This window comes from Miscanthus floridulus, chromosome 8, assembly GCF_019320115.1.
Source record: "Miscanthus floridulus cultivar M001 chromosome 8, ASM1932011v1, whole genome shotgun sequence".
NCBI classification, from domain to species: Eukaryota; Viridiplantae; Streptophyta; class Magnoliopsida; order Poales; family Poaceae; genus Miscanthus; species Miscanthus floridulus.
Window position 1 is genome coordinate 91,830,126 of NC_089587.1, and position 16,659 is coordinate 91,846,784.

General features: G+C 45.3%; 1 protein-coding gene across 7 annotated transcripts in view; it reads left to right on the forward strand.

The window, feature by feature from the left end:
* The window catches only part of LOC136476968 (uncharacterized), a 41,807-nt gene extending 39,362 nt beyond the window's left edge, over positions 1-2,445 (forward strand). For all 7 annotated transcript variants that reach the window (XM_066474947.1, XM_066474954.1, XM_066474950.1 and 4 more), the window contains exon 7: positions 1,621-2,445. The gene's annotated coding sequence lies outside the window, so the exon portion shown is untranslated. The remainder of the gene's footprint in view (positions 1-1,620) is intronic.
* Positions 2,446-16,659: the final 14,214 nt, after the last annotated feature.

Here is a 16,659-nt window from a genome sequence, read left to right on the forward strand (position 1 = left end):
GTTACCACCGAAGAGTAAATTTCTAGTATTGCACGTCTGGCTCGGATGGTGTGCTTAGAGGACACGAGGTTTATACTTGTTCGGGCAGAAAGTCTCTACGTCCAATTCGTCGCTGCTGCTCGTGTTACTAGCATTGAAAGTTTATAGTATGGGTTATAAACGGGCAAGAGAGGGAAATGATCCCAAGTCTCTGGTGGAAAGAGTGAACGGGTGCTGAGAGCTCGATCACTGCTCAGCCGTGTGTTCATGTCGTGCTCTTGTGTTTTTACCTCGTGATTCGGTTTCCTCTGGATCGATCGGGTCGATGGGTCGATCTGATCCCCCTCATGGGACGCCCTGCTTCCCCTTTTATAGGCAAAGGGAAAGCGCGGGTTACAGCGGAGGAAAAGAGAAGAACGAGAGAGAGAAGAAGACCTTCAGGATCGCCGGGTCCTTCTTCTTCATGTGGGTCCCGCTGATCCTGTAGATGTCAACAGGGACGGCTCCGTGTCGCGGCCCTGTTCATCACTGACGCCATGCATAGGCGTCACCTATCGGTCATGGCGGTCCATTCCGTCCCGGCGGACGTCGTGGTGAACTAACGCGCCTGTTAGCTTTCGTACGATGGTTAGGCAGAACAACACCGGCACGCCCGACGCTATTCTTGATGTGAACCCTCAAGTATGGCCCGTCATGACCACGGTTATATCGGGGCGTGCCGGTCTCTTCCTTGGTGTTAGAGTTTTGACCCAGGCCCATACGCTTGGACCTGGAGTGGTTGGCGGCGGTATGGGTCCCCGTCGGGCGAGACGGAGACCAAACCCAAGGGTCGGGCGAGGCGGAGATCGTGGCCTTGGAGTCAGATGAGGTGGAGCCCGCACCCAAGGGGGTCGCTTGGAGCTGTAGTCGCGCTCTTGACTGCTTGGATGAATCAATGTTGATTATCATTAGCTCATCCTTTTCGGGTACCCTAGTATTGGTTCCCGATAATTTGGAAGGCTTAAAATTTATCTATGCACCCATGGTTCAGGCATGAATAGTTCTTGGCAAGTTTAACTGTTGGCCTCATCCAGCCTCTGCTAGCTCTTTCTCCAAGGTTTTGTTTCCCATTTCTGTAGGTTGATTTAACTTTATCTTTTGTATGATCTCTTCTTTGTGATTTTACATGCTTATTTGTCCATTGGACCATCTGTTGCGGCTCAATGACGAATCAAATCGTGCAAGCAAGAACTTGGTCTGATTACAAAGTAGTAGCTTTTTTATTTGATTCAGAAGCAGCTGTTGAATTTGAAAAAACGTTAGACTTCCTGCTATTATATAGTTATATATTTCCTTACCCACGGCTCCATAGCTCCAAAAATGCATATAATTTGATAAGTGCTGTTAATTATAAATGCATGCATGTTTGTCTCGGAACTTTCCTATTATTGCATCATAATCAAGCTCATATTAGCTACTCCATGCATATATATAGCATGCCAGTTTACAGAAAGGGCCATGGTAATTTTGAAGAATAGTGCACTTTTTGTTTGATTTCTTTAGTTGAAGTCAACTCTGTCTCTATGTTTGCTTCAGTTCAAGCTGGAGTTGTGTCTACCCACATCCTTACTGTACTTTTGATTTGTGTCTTAATTTTGGCAGAGTTGCATCAACCTGATTGTTGCTGGTATGGACAAGGCAGAGGAAATTGATGCTTCCACGCCCAGCAGCCCCATTCCCAAACCAACGGAGAGTTGACTAGGATATGTTGTCACTGAAAGATAACGGAGAAAGATAACGGAGAAGAGTTTACAGACAGTATGTCGACGCCGAAAGATGTTACGGTTACATGCGCCTGCGCAATACTAATATACTAGCTGTAGTACGTATGTGATAGTATTCTGATAACTGATCAAAGTTTGCTTCAGAGATGTGACCATGTAAGATGCATATAAGCAGTTACAATGTTTCATGCAAAATTACAGAGTTATTATGCATACAGAGGCGCAATGCGCGATGCGAATTTCTGATGATTCATAGTAAATAAATGCAAGGAAAGAAACAGTGATGATTAGGCATTGCCCTGGAGCAATGATCAGGCATCCCAAGTTGGGACTGAGACGACGCGAATGCTGCAGCCATCTGTGGAGGAGGCGGAGTCGGCTTCTCGTCCGTCTTTTTCCTCCTCTCCGATCTGGGCGGCGGCGGTGGCATCCGGCGCTTCCTTTTCTCTCCCCACGCACTTGATTGGCCGCTGCGCCATCTCCTCTGCAGCCTTCTCCTCTTTTACCTTGTCGGAACGGAGGACTATGAGGGACGGCGGCCCGGCCTGGCGCTTCTGCGGCCCGGCAGTTGCCAGGACCGCCGCCCAGCAGCACGCCGTGGTTCCGGTGGTGACGCGGCCAGCCAAGCGCTCGGTGACGATCCACTCCAGCGCCTTCTGGGTGCGCTGAGAAGCGAGGTTGCACATCTCCTCCGCCTCCATTTTAAATAGAGCCGATGGCTAAATTCAGCATCTTGATAGTCCCTCCGTTTTAAATAGTAAGTTGTTTTAGCTTTTTTTACATAGCTGAACCTAAATAATTTGGAATGGAAGGAGTATTTGAGATTTTAGCAGAACCTTTAGTATTTAAGCTAAATTAATTTTCTGTAAAATATTTGTTGAGCTTGAAATTTATGTATGCACCCATGGTTCAGGCATGAGTAGTTCTCGGTAAGTTTAGTTGATTTAATTGTTGGCCTCATCCAGCCTCTGATAGCTCTTTCTCCAATTTTTCCCCCAATTTCGTACTTTGAGTTAACTTTAGCTTTTGTATGTATGTTCTCTTCTTTGGGTTCCAACATGCTAATTTGTCCATTAGACCGTCTGTTGCAGCACAATGATGAATCAGAGATTGTGCAATCAAGAACTTGTTGGTTCACTTCACGACCAATATTCTGAATTAAGATGACTCACATCCTTACTGTACATTTGATTTGTGTGACTTAATTTTGGCAGGGTTGTTTCAACTTGATTGTTGCTTCGATTCTCGTCCGTCTTCCTCCTCTCCGATCTGGGCGGCGGCGGTGGCATCCGTCTCTTCCTCTTCCCTCCCCACGCACTTGACTGGCGGCTGCGCCATCTCCTCTACAACCTTCTCTTTTACCTTGTCGAAACGGAGGACTCTCAGGGACGGCGGCGGCCCGGCCTGGCGCTTCTGCGGCCCGGCAGTTGCCAGGACCGCCGCCCAGCAGCACGCCGTGGTTCCGGTGGTGACGCGGCCAGCCAAGCGCTCGGTGACGATCCACTCCAGCGCCTTCTGGGTGCGCTGAGAAGCGAGGTTGCACATCTCCTCTGCCTCCATGTCCACCTCCATGTCCACCTCCTCCTCCTCGACGACCGACTGCGGCAGCGAATCCAGTCTCTTCGCCATACCCCTGTCGCCCGTCGCCGTCGGCCCTCCCCACCTTTCTTTTATTTTATTTTCTTCGGTCTCTGAAACCTGATTTTATATTTATAATATAGTGGTGGGCTGGGCCGTATCTCCGGAACTCATCCAAATCGAACACGTCTATGCTCCTCCGACTCGGAGTTTACCCTGCTGGTGGGCTGTTTTCTCTCTTTCTTTTTTTCTCAACAGCAACCTGTTTTCATTTTATTACACTACTAGTATAATGTTCCCTTTGTCCTAAAATACCCCCCATCCGTCCCAAAACAAGTGATGTTTTAGGTTCATACTAAGTCAAATAATTTTAACTTTTACCAAATTTAGTTAAACTTGAAATAGTTAGACTAAAGACAATCCTAAAACATCACTTGTTTTGGGACGAAGAGAGTATAAGGCATTGAAATGCTTAATTCCCCCCCCCCCTAAATTACAAAGTATTCTAGGTCAACTAAATCTCTCAAACCACCAATCATATGCGTACCTACCACCATACTCAAAATATGGTAAGCACAAGATCTCTATAGTCAGGAGAGAGTTACATTGTGTTAAGGTACCTTTTATTTCAGAGTTAAGCGAGTATCTGAAGGGTCAAGATGACGACTAGAGGGGGGGTGAATAGTCCTTTTTAAAACTTAATCACGTTGGCTAACCGAAATAAGTGCGGAATTAAAACTATCGGTCTAGCCAAGACTATACCCCACTATATATGTTCACTAGCACCTTACAAAGATAACAATTATGCAACAAAGGTGCCGGGCTAGTTAGAGCTCTCCTAAACAATTCTAAGAGCAAGGTTACACAAACCTATGCCACTAGTATGTTAAGTAACAAGAGAGCTCCTACACATGCCAGTAAGCAAAAGCACAAAGCTAACGATGCTCACTAGCAATGCTCAATAACAAGGCAACCAATGCCTAATTAGAGAGCGCAAATACTTAGCTACACAAACTAAGCAATGTGACTAACAAGGTTACTAAAACCAAATTAGCCACGCAAGGGAGCTACTTCTATGCTACACAAGCTAGAAGGTAACTAGTGAGCTACACAAGCTAACGAATTACAAGAGCAACTACACAAGCACAATGTAAGTGAAAGTAATTGCAAGCTTGTGTAAGGGGGTTGCAAACCAACGGGAAGAACAAAGTTGATACGATGATTTTTCTCCCGAGGTTCACGTGTTTGCCAACACGCTAGTCCCCGTTGAGACAAGCTTCAAGGTTGCCGCCGGTCCTCTTGCTAGTGGTGACTCGCAAGTCACACTCTCCCACGTGGAGTGCTTACCACAAGCTCTAGCACTTGACCCGGCCGGACCACTTGTCGCCCTTCGCGTCTCGCTTTACTAGAGTTGCTCTTCGCGGCTCCCGCAGGGCGAGCACAATGCCCCTCATAAAGCTCTTCTCCGGAGCACCGCACAAGCTTCTTGCGGGCTTCAACGGAGACCACCACCAAGCCGTCTAGGAGGTGGCAACCTCCAAGAGTAACAAGCACCACTGGCTCGCAACTCGATCACCTAGTGCCACTCGATGCAACCTCACGATGCAATCGCACTAGAATCGCTCACTCACATAATCGAATGATCACTATCAAGTATATGTGTGATGGAGGGCTCCCAAGCACTCACAAGCATAGACACTAAGTCCCTTGAGGTGCTCAGCTCCAGCCATGGCCGAGGGCCACTTCTATTTATAGCCCCAAGGGCTAAACTAGCCGTTACCCCTTCACTGGGCAACGGTCGGGCCGACCGGACGCTCCGGTCGTGTTGACCGGATGCTGGACCTCAGCGTCCGGTCGCCCGCAGATGACCACGTGTCCCGATTCCAACGGTCACTTGACCTGACCGGACGCAGCAGCTTCAACTGACCGGACGCTGGACCCTCAGCGTCCGGTCGTTTCCAGTAAGGTACCGACCTCGACCGGACGCGTCCGGTCACACTTGATCGGACGCAGCCAGCGTCCGGTCACACTCCAGCTTCTGCGTCACCGTACGTCAGCCTGACCGGACGCAGCCTGCCAGCGTCCGGTGCATTCAGATCCAGCGTCCGATCAGTTGACCGACGCCAGCATCTTCGCGACTAACTCGTTCTCACTTCTAACTTCTTCATCCTTGCTCCAATGAGCTAACCACCAAGAATTTGCATCCGACGCAGTAGAAAATAGGCATTCCATTTTCCCGAAAGCGCCGAATCCCTGCAAACCCATCTCAACTGTAACACCTCGGGTGTTAGCCTTGCATAACTTGACTTGCATAACATGAGCATGAGCATCAAGCATTCATAAATCATCATTTACCAATTGAAACATCTGATCGAAACATATGGAACATTGCTTGTTATTTCATGTTTCTTGTAACATATGCATATGATCATGTGCAACTAAATGCTAGTGTGTAATGTTGGTCACTATAACACCTTAGCTACACTTAGGTTAACAAAAGGAACCTTGTTCACGAAGTCCGCATTTCATGACCAAGCACTTGAGTGATATTTCATGTGATTACTTTCAAAAGCTATATGAGTGACTACTACATGAAATGCTTAAATGACCTTGCAAATTGTTTTAACATGCTTAGGATATCATTAGGAACAACTTTGGTATTTAGTGCTAAGGCTAGTTTGGTCATTTAGCCATAGTTTGAATGTGTATCTTGATTTCAAAGTGACATGTTTGACTAAAGTTGAACTAGGTGTTAGGGACCTTGCATGGAGGAGTTCACTAAAGCAAAGTTGTAGTGTTTGACATAAGGAACAACTTTTATTTTTATGATATGGACTGATTTAGCTTCTAACATGCTGGAATGGGTCCCACAAAAACCAGCAAAATCCAGTTTTCAACACTTAACAAATTTTCCTAAGTAGTTGATCGACTGACCGACTGACAGCCAAGGTTGGGCACGACATTACTCCGTATCTATTGCAAATTAGAGCTCGATCATTGAACAGAAATTGAAGCTGGTACATAGGGCTATAAATTTTGTTTAGACGTCTTATGCTTTGGAGCGACGGATTAGCGGGAAAATCAGCGGCAAATCTCGTCGTCAGGCTCGGCCATCACGTTCTGACGAAACTGAATCGCGGCGTCATGGCCGACCGGCTTCAGACACCGCGCGCCGCGTGTCCACGGCGACGGCCGCGCGTCGCCGTTGCCCTGACCGCGCAGGCCACGCCGCGCCCGAGAGCGGCCTTAACGTCTCCAGCGCCCGCCCGAGCCACCCCGCGCTCCCATTTCGCTCCCGGTGCCTTTTCTTCCTCGCAGCAGCAGCCGCCGAGCTCTCAGAGCCCCGCCGTCGCCATAGCCGCGCGCAGCCCGCGCCTAGCCACTCCAGCACCACCACCCTAGCTCCTCCGCCTCCCCAGCGAACCACTGCTCCCTCCTGTGCTCGCTGACCCAGCTTGGTAAGCCATCGCCGCGCGTTTAAGCTCGCCGGAGTTCCACCGTGAGCCCCGTCGTCGTGGCCACGCCGCCACAGTCCTCCTCCCGCTCCGTTAGCTAGCGCGCTAGGTCCGCCGTAGTACCCTAGTGCTCGTCCGAGCCTTGGATCGAGCCACCGAGGTCGTCACCGGCGTTTTGCCGTGGTTCAGCTCCGCCGTTCCGCCATGGTCGCCGCCGGCAGCTCTAGAGTCGACCATAGGCCCGGCCAAGTATACCAATCAACGCGCTAGGTCATGTAGGTCGTATGGTGATGATGTCACCGCCGGCGAACTCACCGTCGTCGAGTTCTCGCCGCGCCGTGACGAAGCAGCGCCGCTGCTCTGCTCTGTGTCGATGACGTGTGGGGTCCCCTGACCAGCGGGTCCCACCTGTCAGCGACAGCAGTAGTGTAGGCCAACTCATTTTGAATCCAGTTTTTGATTTGTTTTGTTATTTTTGTATCTTTAGTTTGGTAGCTCCTAAAATGGTGAAATAAATATGATTGTGTTGCTTAGGAAGTGTAGTATTTAGGAAAAATATGTTCTTGGTTTCAACAGTAGAAATTTCTGGAGATTTAAATTGGGATTTCAAATGTGCTTTTGAATGCATTCAAATTTGTTTATTTTATATCTAGAGTTCCTGTGCTCCAAAAATTATGAAATTTTTGTGGTAGGCTATTCTTGTTATACATGAGCTTGGATAAAAATTTGAGGACCCGTGCATGTGTAGATCTATAGTTATAGATTTTTCTTTTATAAATAGTTAATCCTTGCATGAATTTTTATAAATTAATTATGAGTCCAAAATTCATGAAATTTGTTGGAGGTGATACTAGTACCATATGGATGTTAGGAAAAATAAGAAATCTATTGCTTGACACTTTTCAATAGGATTTTCCATTTATGCTATTTCAAGCCTTGCTTCCTTATCATTTTTGCATAGGATGTTCTACTTAGTAAAATGACATGAAATTTTTATAGTAGCCCTTTGATAGCATTAGTAAGGCTCTGTAAATTTTTGAGAATTTATTAAGCACATCTGATATGTATTTATTATTTAACCTAGGTATCTAAATAAAATAATAAAGGCAATTTAATAAATAGTTTGGACTTTGCCATCATATTATCTTAACTATATTTGGTATGCTGAAACTGTTGGTAGGTTCTAAGTTGTCAAATTGTGAATGATTACATAAAGTAGAAGTAATCTTACTTTATATTGCATGTGAAATCATTTCCGGACTGATTCTAGAGTATGAGGAGTTACATGTTGAAACTGATGTGGACTGTAAAAATGGTTAATAACAAAGTTGTAGAAAATTTGATAAGCTTTCCAGAAAGTCCAGGATCACTAGATTTGGAATTGTAGAACTCCAGTTATGAGTGAAACAAGTAGATACTGTTTATGGCATAGTCGATGCTTTGTAGAAGTAGTTAAGTAGTAAGCGAGAAGAGATATGCACCTACTCAAACAACGTGATGCACTTGTAAACATATATGCATTCGTAATACTTATACCATACTCATGCATCTAGGATCGGAGGAAGAAATCACGTTGCTGGAATTCGAAGAAGCAGAGGAAGGGAACCCGCAGGAGGATCCGCAAGCCGCAGCTCCCGAAGGCGTGGAGCAGAACCCTGAAGAGCTTCCGGAGTGCCCTGACCACCGTCCTACTTCCTTTCTGCGAGGCAAGCCCCGGAGCATTATAAGTCTCCCAGTAATTTACAAATGTTTACTTACGTATTTATGATTGATGCATTAGGTTATAAGAGTTGAATGAAACCACTTGATGCATGTACATTCCTTGTCCAGATATTACACCTTTAACCGGTATAGGTCCAGGATCGAATATATGCTTAGCCATGCTTAGACCGGTAGAAGTCGGGTGATTTCCTGTCACCTGCGAGATATAGGTGGATACCGGAGCACGTTTGGTTATAATGGCTATCGTGGAAAAGAACCATGGTTAATGTAAATGGAGACCGGGCGGGATGTCGATAGAAAAGCAACAAGGCATGGAGGTCTTGGGTGTGGATCTATCCCCGTCTGTGTCGATCAAGGACCGTACCGTTGTTGGAACTTCTAACAAGATTGAACGCATGCCTCTCACTTAGCTGGCCGGATAATTCGTTCCGACCGCGAAGCCGAGTAATTCAACTCAGGCCGGGAACCGTTCTGTTGTGCGCTCCTTCCGGGGAACGATCAGACTGAGCCCAAGGGCAGGCTTGGCCTGAGCATCCTGACATCTGGTGTTCCAGATTGTGCGGCGCGGTACGTACCCGCGAAATGTGTACCTGAGTTGTACCAAAGGTAACCTAAGACTATCGTGGCTGGTAGATCTGGGTTTGTGTTAGGAATAAATTCCCAGCTGGTAGAAATCGATTCGAATCGCCGTCTCTCCCGGATAGTGAGAAACTTGGCTAGCTCCAACATCGTAGTAACTGTGTTATGAAACATGATGGTTCAGATGAATATGGAATTACAATACCTGCTATGGTTACTATTGGATACTTCTAAATGATATACCACATGTTTGGCATAGGATAGTTGCTAATCTAGAAATGGTTAGTTATAATTAACTTGATAAAGGAATCATAATTGTACAACGGGTAATTGCCTTTTTCGCAAAATGTTGTCCAGTTACGTCCACTTATACAGCCTTGCATGATCCTTGGAGTCATTTTATTTCTGGTTCATGACGGGTAAGTCTAGCTGAGTACCTTCTCGTACTCAGGGTTTATTTTCCCATTGTTGCAGATGGCACTGTGTATCATGGTTATTGCAAGAGTTGCTTCTATCCCGCTGTGGATGAGGAGTAAGCCTTGGGCAGGCTTCCTTAGTAATTCCTATCTTTGCTTTTGTGGATCGTGATCTGGCATGGCACTGTATCAAACTACGTTGGAAACTTATCTTCGAACTTATTTGCTTCCGCTTTAATTAACAAACTCGGTTTGTAATAACTTTCTATTCGCACTCTGATGATGAAAAGTATCTGTGAACTTTATGTAATATGTGGCATGTATGTTGAATCCTGTACGATCTTGGTTGTTGTAAATCGTTTATCGAGACCCGTCGTGGTATTCGACGGACTACCGGGTTTATATGGGTTCAAGTATGATAGTGCAACCGCTTGCGGATTGCCATTATACTTGTATTCTTATAAATTGGTCGGTTCTGCGACAGCTGGCATCAGAGCAAGATTCAACGTTAATTGTTACAAGTGTATTTAAAAACAAAAGTTTTTGTTTTCCAAAAACCCTTCTCTAGCAACTATTAGTTATATAATAGGTAGTTGAAATCTAAAGTGTGCCAATGATCACTTTCCTTATGCCCAAATTAAGGACTATTAGGTGGCTATTTAAGTCCTAACATGGGGGTTTTTACTTCGTCGTCCATACGGCGTGCTATAGTATGGATGCCATTCACTTGAGTGGTAATGTATGGATCAAATGCCTCTACGCCAAGGTAAGATGAGTGTATGACTGCAATATGTGAGCGTGCGGTCAGGAAGAGTTAGTTTTGGTACGGCTGTGTATGCATGCTTGCATGTGTATATGGTACGTATTTAATTGTGGGTTTAAATTCTTATCGGGTAGATTGATATGGAAGTATATGTATGGGTATGCATATATGAAAGTATTTACAATTCCATTCTGCATATTTCATTATGGGTTTAGGGCTGAAATGAAATTTTATGCAGGTACACTAACAACGAAACGTGTAGCTCGACTAGTTACGCTATTTATGAGAGAACGTATGTATGACACCGTGTCTACCGTTAGAAGCAAATTTTTCCTAAGTTGTGAGGACGTACGGAACGAGCATGCATCATGTTAAATTACCATTCACATAACTACATTGTTCCTCCCCTTATAAAGAATCTTACTCGGTTATGTAACTCTTATCCATTATGGCATTATCTCACCAAGGGTACATGTTAATGGTACAGATGGCATGCACCAAGCAGACTGCTCGCAAGTCCACCAGAGGAAGAGCTCCTAGCCGTCAGCTTGCTCCACGTACCCGTCAACGTCACACGTTCCTTGGAGAGTTTGGGATGCCTACACTCTTATGGAGAGTGCTCAGCTATGTAGGTTATCCTGATGGAATGGAACCCCGCTACTTCTGGGCGAATGAGCGATTGGGAGAAGGTCTCTTAGTTACTGTGGAGGCCATTGTTCGTCCCCGAGGTGACGATTCAGAGTGGACAGGCTGGTGTTATGAGTCGACTGGCAGGACTGCTGAAGAAGCAGCTGGCAGGGCAGCCTTTGGAATCTTGAGGGATATCATGGATCGTTTTCCTCAGGAGCTGGCAGCCGCTTTGGTTGGAGTCTTTCCAAGAGGTAATCCCTCTACTGACTCATGGCAGCAGGCAAGAGGAAGATCTTTGGAAATTGGTGCAGCAGAAGGGCAGAACAGTGATAACCCTACAATGAGCGCCATGTTCGCAATGATGAGAGTGTTGGATGGAGTTGAAGGTAGCCTTAGACGTGTGTCTAGTGCTCTTGGTCATGCCCGCGAAGACCGACGTCAGCTTCAGAGGGAGCACGACATCGAGATTGAGAGGCTCACCGAAGAGATGACTCGGTTAACTCACCAACGGAATGCAGCCTGGTCCAGGGAAGATGTCCTGAGAGCTCGACAGTTTGAGCTGGAACAGCAGCTGGCAAATGCGGAAGAATACAACGATAATCTGCATGAAGAGGTTCATCTACTGCACAATCAGCTCCACCCTTATGTACCACCTGGAGCCGCAGAAATGGATCTAGAGGGGTACGAGGAAGAAGAAGAAGTGGCACCTGAAGAAGAAGTAGAACCTGAGGAAGGAAATGATTCTGCGTCTGACCTCGATAGTGACCATGATGAGGATTAGATCGCTTCGCATTTAGTGGAAGGACTAATGTATCACCTCTATTTATGTAATGGACATGTAGTTGAAGTTGGCATTAGTAACCAGACTATCATGTAATGTTAATCGCATGTTTGGATGAACGTCAATGCAATTTCCATTCTTTGTTGGTAATCACGCTTTAAAATTTCATGCGTTATGAGCACGATAAGTGGTCAAATTGGTGATGTCATGTTGCGAGAAAGAATTATTATGCCTCTGTTTTTATTGTGATTTTGAGAATTTTCTCCAGTAATTTCAGTTTGGCATGAGTATCTAATTCATCTGCAATCTCTTGGCATCAACCAATAATCACTTATTGTTGCAACTTCGCAGATGACGCGCACCCGTGCAGGAGCTAGTAGCAGCCAGGATGGCAACCACGATGACTTGCCACCCCCACCCCCGTCGTCTGCTCAGGAATTCTTTGCCCAGTTCCTAGGGAGCCAGAGAACAATGGAAGAAGCTTTGCGCCTTATCGCGCAGAACACTGCTCGTGGCCACCCACAGCAACCAGGGGCTGAGCCAAATCAGCACAGTTCATTCAAGGAGTTTCTGGATACAAAGCCGCCCATCTTCAAGGTGGCTGAGGAACCACTGCAGGCCGATGAGTGGCTGAATACCATCGAGCAGAAATTTCGTCTGCTAAGAGTCACAGAACACCTGAAAGCAGAATATGCTTCTCATCAATTGCAAGGACCAGCAGGAATCTGGTGGACGCACTTTCTGTCGTCTCTGCCTGCTAATGCGAGAGTGACCTAGGATCAATTCAAGTTGGCTTTTAGAGGACACCATATTCCCCCGGGCCTGACGCGCATGAAAGCATCAGAATTTATGAGGCTCACTCAGGGAACAAAGTCACTCACAGAATATATGCACGCATTCAACAACTTGTCAAGATATGCTCCCAGTTTTGTGGATACTGAAGAGAAAAAGATTAAGAGTTTCAAGCGAGGTCTGGGTACCAAATTAATGAAGACTATGGCAAACTCCCGATGTGCCACGTACAATGAATTCATTAGTGATGCCTTGACCCAAGAAAATCACAACAACATGCATGCAGTTGCTAAAGGTCGCAAGAGGGCCTATAAGGCCGGTGCATCCGGATCTTTTCAGTCGAAAGCGCCTATCACAGCTAGGCCACAATTCCGTCCACCTGCACCCAAGTTCAGGCCTCCACCACCGAAAGCTCAGAATAATAGGCCACAGAAACCATTTCGTAAGGCGTTCACTATTGCCTTACCAAAAGGAAATGGCAATCAGGACAGTTCCGCCGGATTCAGAAGTAATCAACCCTGTTTCAACTGCAACCAACTGGGTCATTGGTCCAAGGAGTGCCCCCACCCCAAGAGGAATGGCAACCCAAATCAGAATAATCAGAGGCAGGTGAATGCCAGGGCACGTCAGGGACAAGTACACTATACCGCTGTGGAGGAAGTGCCCGCCGGAGAAGTTGTCACGGCTGGTATGTTTCTTGTCAACAAGCATCCCGCTGTTGTTTTATTTGATTCGGGAGCTTCTCATTCATTTATGAGTCAAGCATTTGCATCTAGACATGATCAAGAAATAATAGAAGTAAGTAAAGGGGGTTTTAACATAAGTTCAGCAGGGGGTACTGTTACTACCAAAAAGATAGTAAAAAATGTACTCATTTTGATACAAGGGAGGGAGTACACAACAGATTTGATAATATTGCCGGGATTGTCGATAAGTGTAATCTTAGGCATGAATTGGATGAAGGATCATGGTGTTCTTATCGACGCTAGCACCCGTACTATCATGTTGAGAGAACCCATGGGAGGGAATGCTTTTCTAGTTCCACTCTCCCGCGATTTCGAACCCCAACATTTAGCCTGTGCTATCCAAGCCACCACCATATGTGATATTCCCGTGGTTTGTGAGTTTCCGGATGTATTTCCAAAGGAATTACCAGGTCTACCACCGGATAGGGACGTGGAATTTAAGATCGAATTAGTGCCAGGTACCGCACCCATATCCAGAAGGCCATATAGAATGCCACCCAATGAGTTAGCAGAACTTAAGGTTCAATTGCAAGATCTATTGGACAAGGGTCTTATCCAACCTAGCTCCTCTCCGTGGGGATGTCCAGCACTGTTTGTGAAAAAGAAGGATAAGTCACTGAGGATGTGTGTAGATTACAGGCCACTCAATGCTGTAACCATCAAGAACAAATATCCGTTACCCCGCATCGACATCTTGTTCGATCAGCTAGCGAAGGCAAAGGTATTCTCCAAAATTGACTTGAGGTCAGGTTACCATCAGATAAAGATCAGACCGGAGGATATACCCAAAACTGCTTTCTCTACTAGGTACGGCTTATACGAGTATTTGGTTATGTCTTTCGGACTAACAAATGCTCCAGCCTATTTCATGTACCTGATGAACTCGGTATTCATGCCCGAACTTGACAAGTTCGTGGTCGTGTTTATCGATGACATACTGATTTATTCAGAAAGTGAGTCAGATCACGAAGAGCATCTAAGGATTGTCCTATCCAGACTGAGAGAGCATAAGCTATATGCTAAGTTTAGCAAATGTGAATTTTGGATGAGCAAAGTGCCTTTCTTAGGTCACATTTTATCCAGAGATGGAATCTCAGTAGACCCATCAAAAGTACAAGAGGTCATGGATTGGAAAGCCCCAACTTCGGTGCATGAAGTTCGGAGTTTTCTAGGGTTAGCAGGATATTATCGTCGGTTTATTCCAGACTTCTCAAAGATAGCTAAGCCTATGACTAGACTACTTCAGAAAGATGAGAAGTACAAATGGACACCAGAATGTGAAACAGCTTTTCACACTCTCAGAACTTTGTTGACTACAGCGCCAGTGCTAGCACAACCAGACATTGAAAAGCCTTTTGATGTATTTTGTGATGCATCAGGAATAGGTTTGGGATGTGTACTTATGCAAGAAGGGAGAGTAATTGCATATGCCTCTCGGCAACTGAGAAAACATGAAGTCAACTACCCTACATATGATTTGGAACTTGCAGCCGTTGTCCATGCATTGAAGATATGGAGACATTACTTGTTGGGCAATGTATGTCATATCTATACTGACCACAAAAGCCTCAAGTATATCTTTACCCAGCCAGAATTGAACATGAGACAACGAAGGTGGTTAGAATTGATTAAGGACTATAATTTAGAAGTGCATTACCATCCGGGTAAAGCTAATGTAGTAGCCGATGCACTTAGTCGGAAGTCCCATTGCAACACTATGGAAGCGCTATTGGAAGATGGATTCAACTTGCTACATCCTGCTGTACTACACAATATCACAATCAGTTGTTCGCTTGAGAGCAGAATCATAGAGCTACAGCAGACAGATGTAGGAATAAGTCACATCAAACAAAAAATGCAAGAGCAAGAAACCAAACATTTTAGATTGGACAAAAGAGGTGTATTATGGTTTGAGGACCGACTAGTGGTGCCGAAAGACCATGAGCTAAGGAATCAAATTTTAGAATAAGCTCACTCGTCCAAATTGTCTATCCACCCGGGTAGTAGTAAAATGTATCAGGATCTAAGAAACCGTTTTTGGTGGACTAAGATGAAGAAAGAGATCGCAGCCTATGTTGCTAGGTGTGATAACTGCAGTAGATTGAAAGCCGTCAATATGAAAACCGCTGGATTACTTCAGCCACTGCCTATTCCAGGATGGAAATGGGAGGAGATCAGTATGGACTTTATCACAGGCCTTCCAACAACGCCCCAAGGTCACGATTCAATCTGGGTCATTGTTGATCGTCTCACCAAGTCAGCACATTTTGTACCAGTTCACACAACATATCACGCGGGCAAATACTCTGAGTTATATGTTTCCCAGATCGTGAAATTGCATGGAGTACCCAGGACCATAATCTCAGATAGAGGACCACAGTTCATAGCTCGTTTCTGGGAGCACTTACACCAAGCTTTGGGAACCAAGCTAATCAGAAGTTCAGCTTATCATCCGCAAACTTCAGGACAGACAGAGCGAGTGAACCAAATCCTAGAAGATTTACTTAGGGCTTGTGTAATATCTTCAAAAGGTTCATGGGAGAAATGGTTACCTTTAGCTGAATTCTCCTATAACAACAGTTATCAAGCGAGTATCAAAATGGCTCCATTTGAAGCCTTGTATGGCAGAAAGTGCAGAACTCCATTGAATTGGATTGAGCCCGGTGAAAGGAGATATTTTGGTATTGATTTTGTCAATGAAGCCGAAGAACAAGTACGTATTATCCAACAACACATGAAGGCAGCTCAATCGAGACAGAAAAGTTATGCCGATAGAAGAAGAAGACCACTAACTTTTAAAGTAGGTGACTATGTGTACTTGAGAGTATCACCCATGAAAGGTGTGAAGAGATTTGGGATGAAAAAGAAGCTTTCATCAAGATATGTAGGGCCATACAAAATTTTGGAACGAAAAGGAAATGTTGCGTACAGGCTACAACTACCACCAGAGATGAGTGCAATCTTTGATGTGTTCCATGTTTCGCAGCTAAAGAAATGTCTTTGAGTACCGGAAGAAGCTATTGCACCCACCAACGTGCAGCTTCAATCGGATCTGACCTATGAAGAAAAGCCAATTCGAGTATTAGAAGTGATGGAGAGAGTAACAAGGAGTAAGATCATTAAGTTCTATAAGGTGGCATGGAACAATCACAGTGAACAAGATGCTACGTGGGAAAGAGAAGATTATCTGCAAGAAGTTTATCCCGCCTTTTTCCAAGAATGGTAGGTCTTGCAAATCTCGGGACGAGATTTTTATAAGGGGGAGGGGCTGTAACACCTCGGGTGTTAGCCTTGCATAACTTGACTTGCATAACATGAGCATGAGCATCAAGCATTCATAAATCATCATTTACCAATTGAAACATCTGATCGAAACATATGGAACATTGCTTGTTATTTCATGTTTCTTGTAACATATGCATATGATCATGTGCAACTAAATGCTAGTGTGTAAT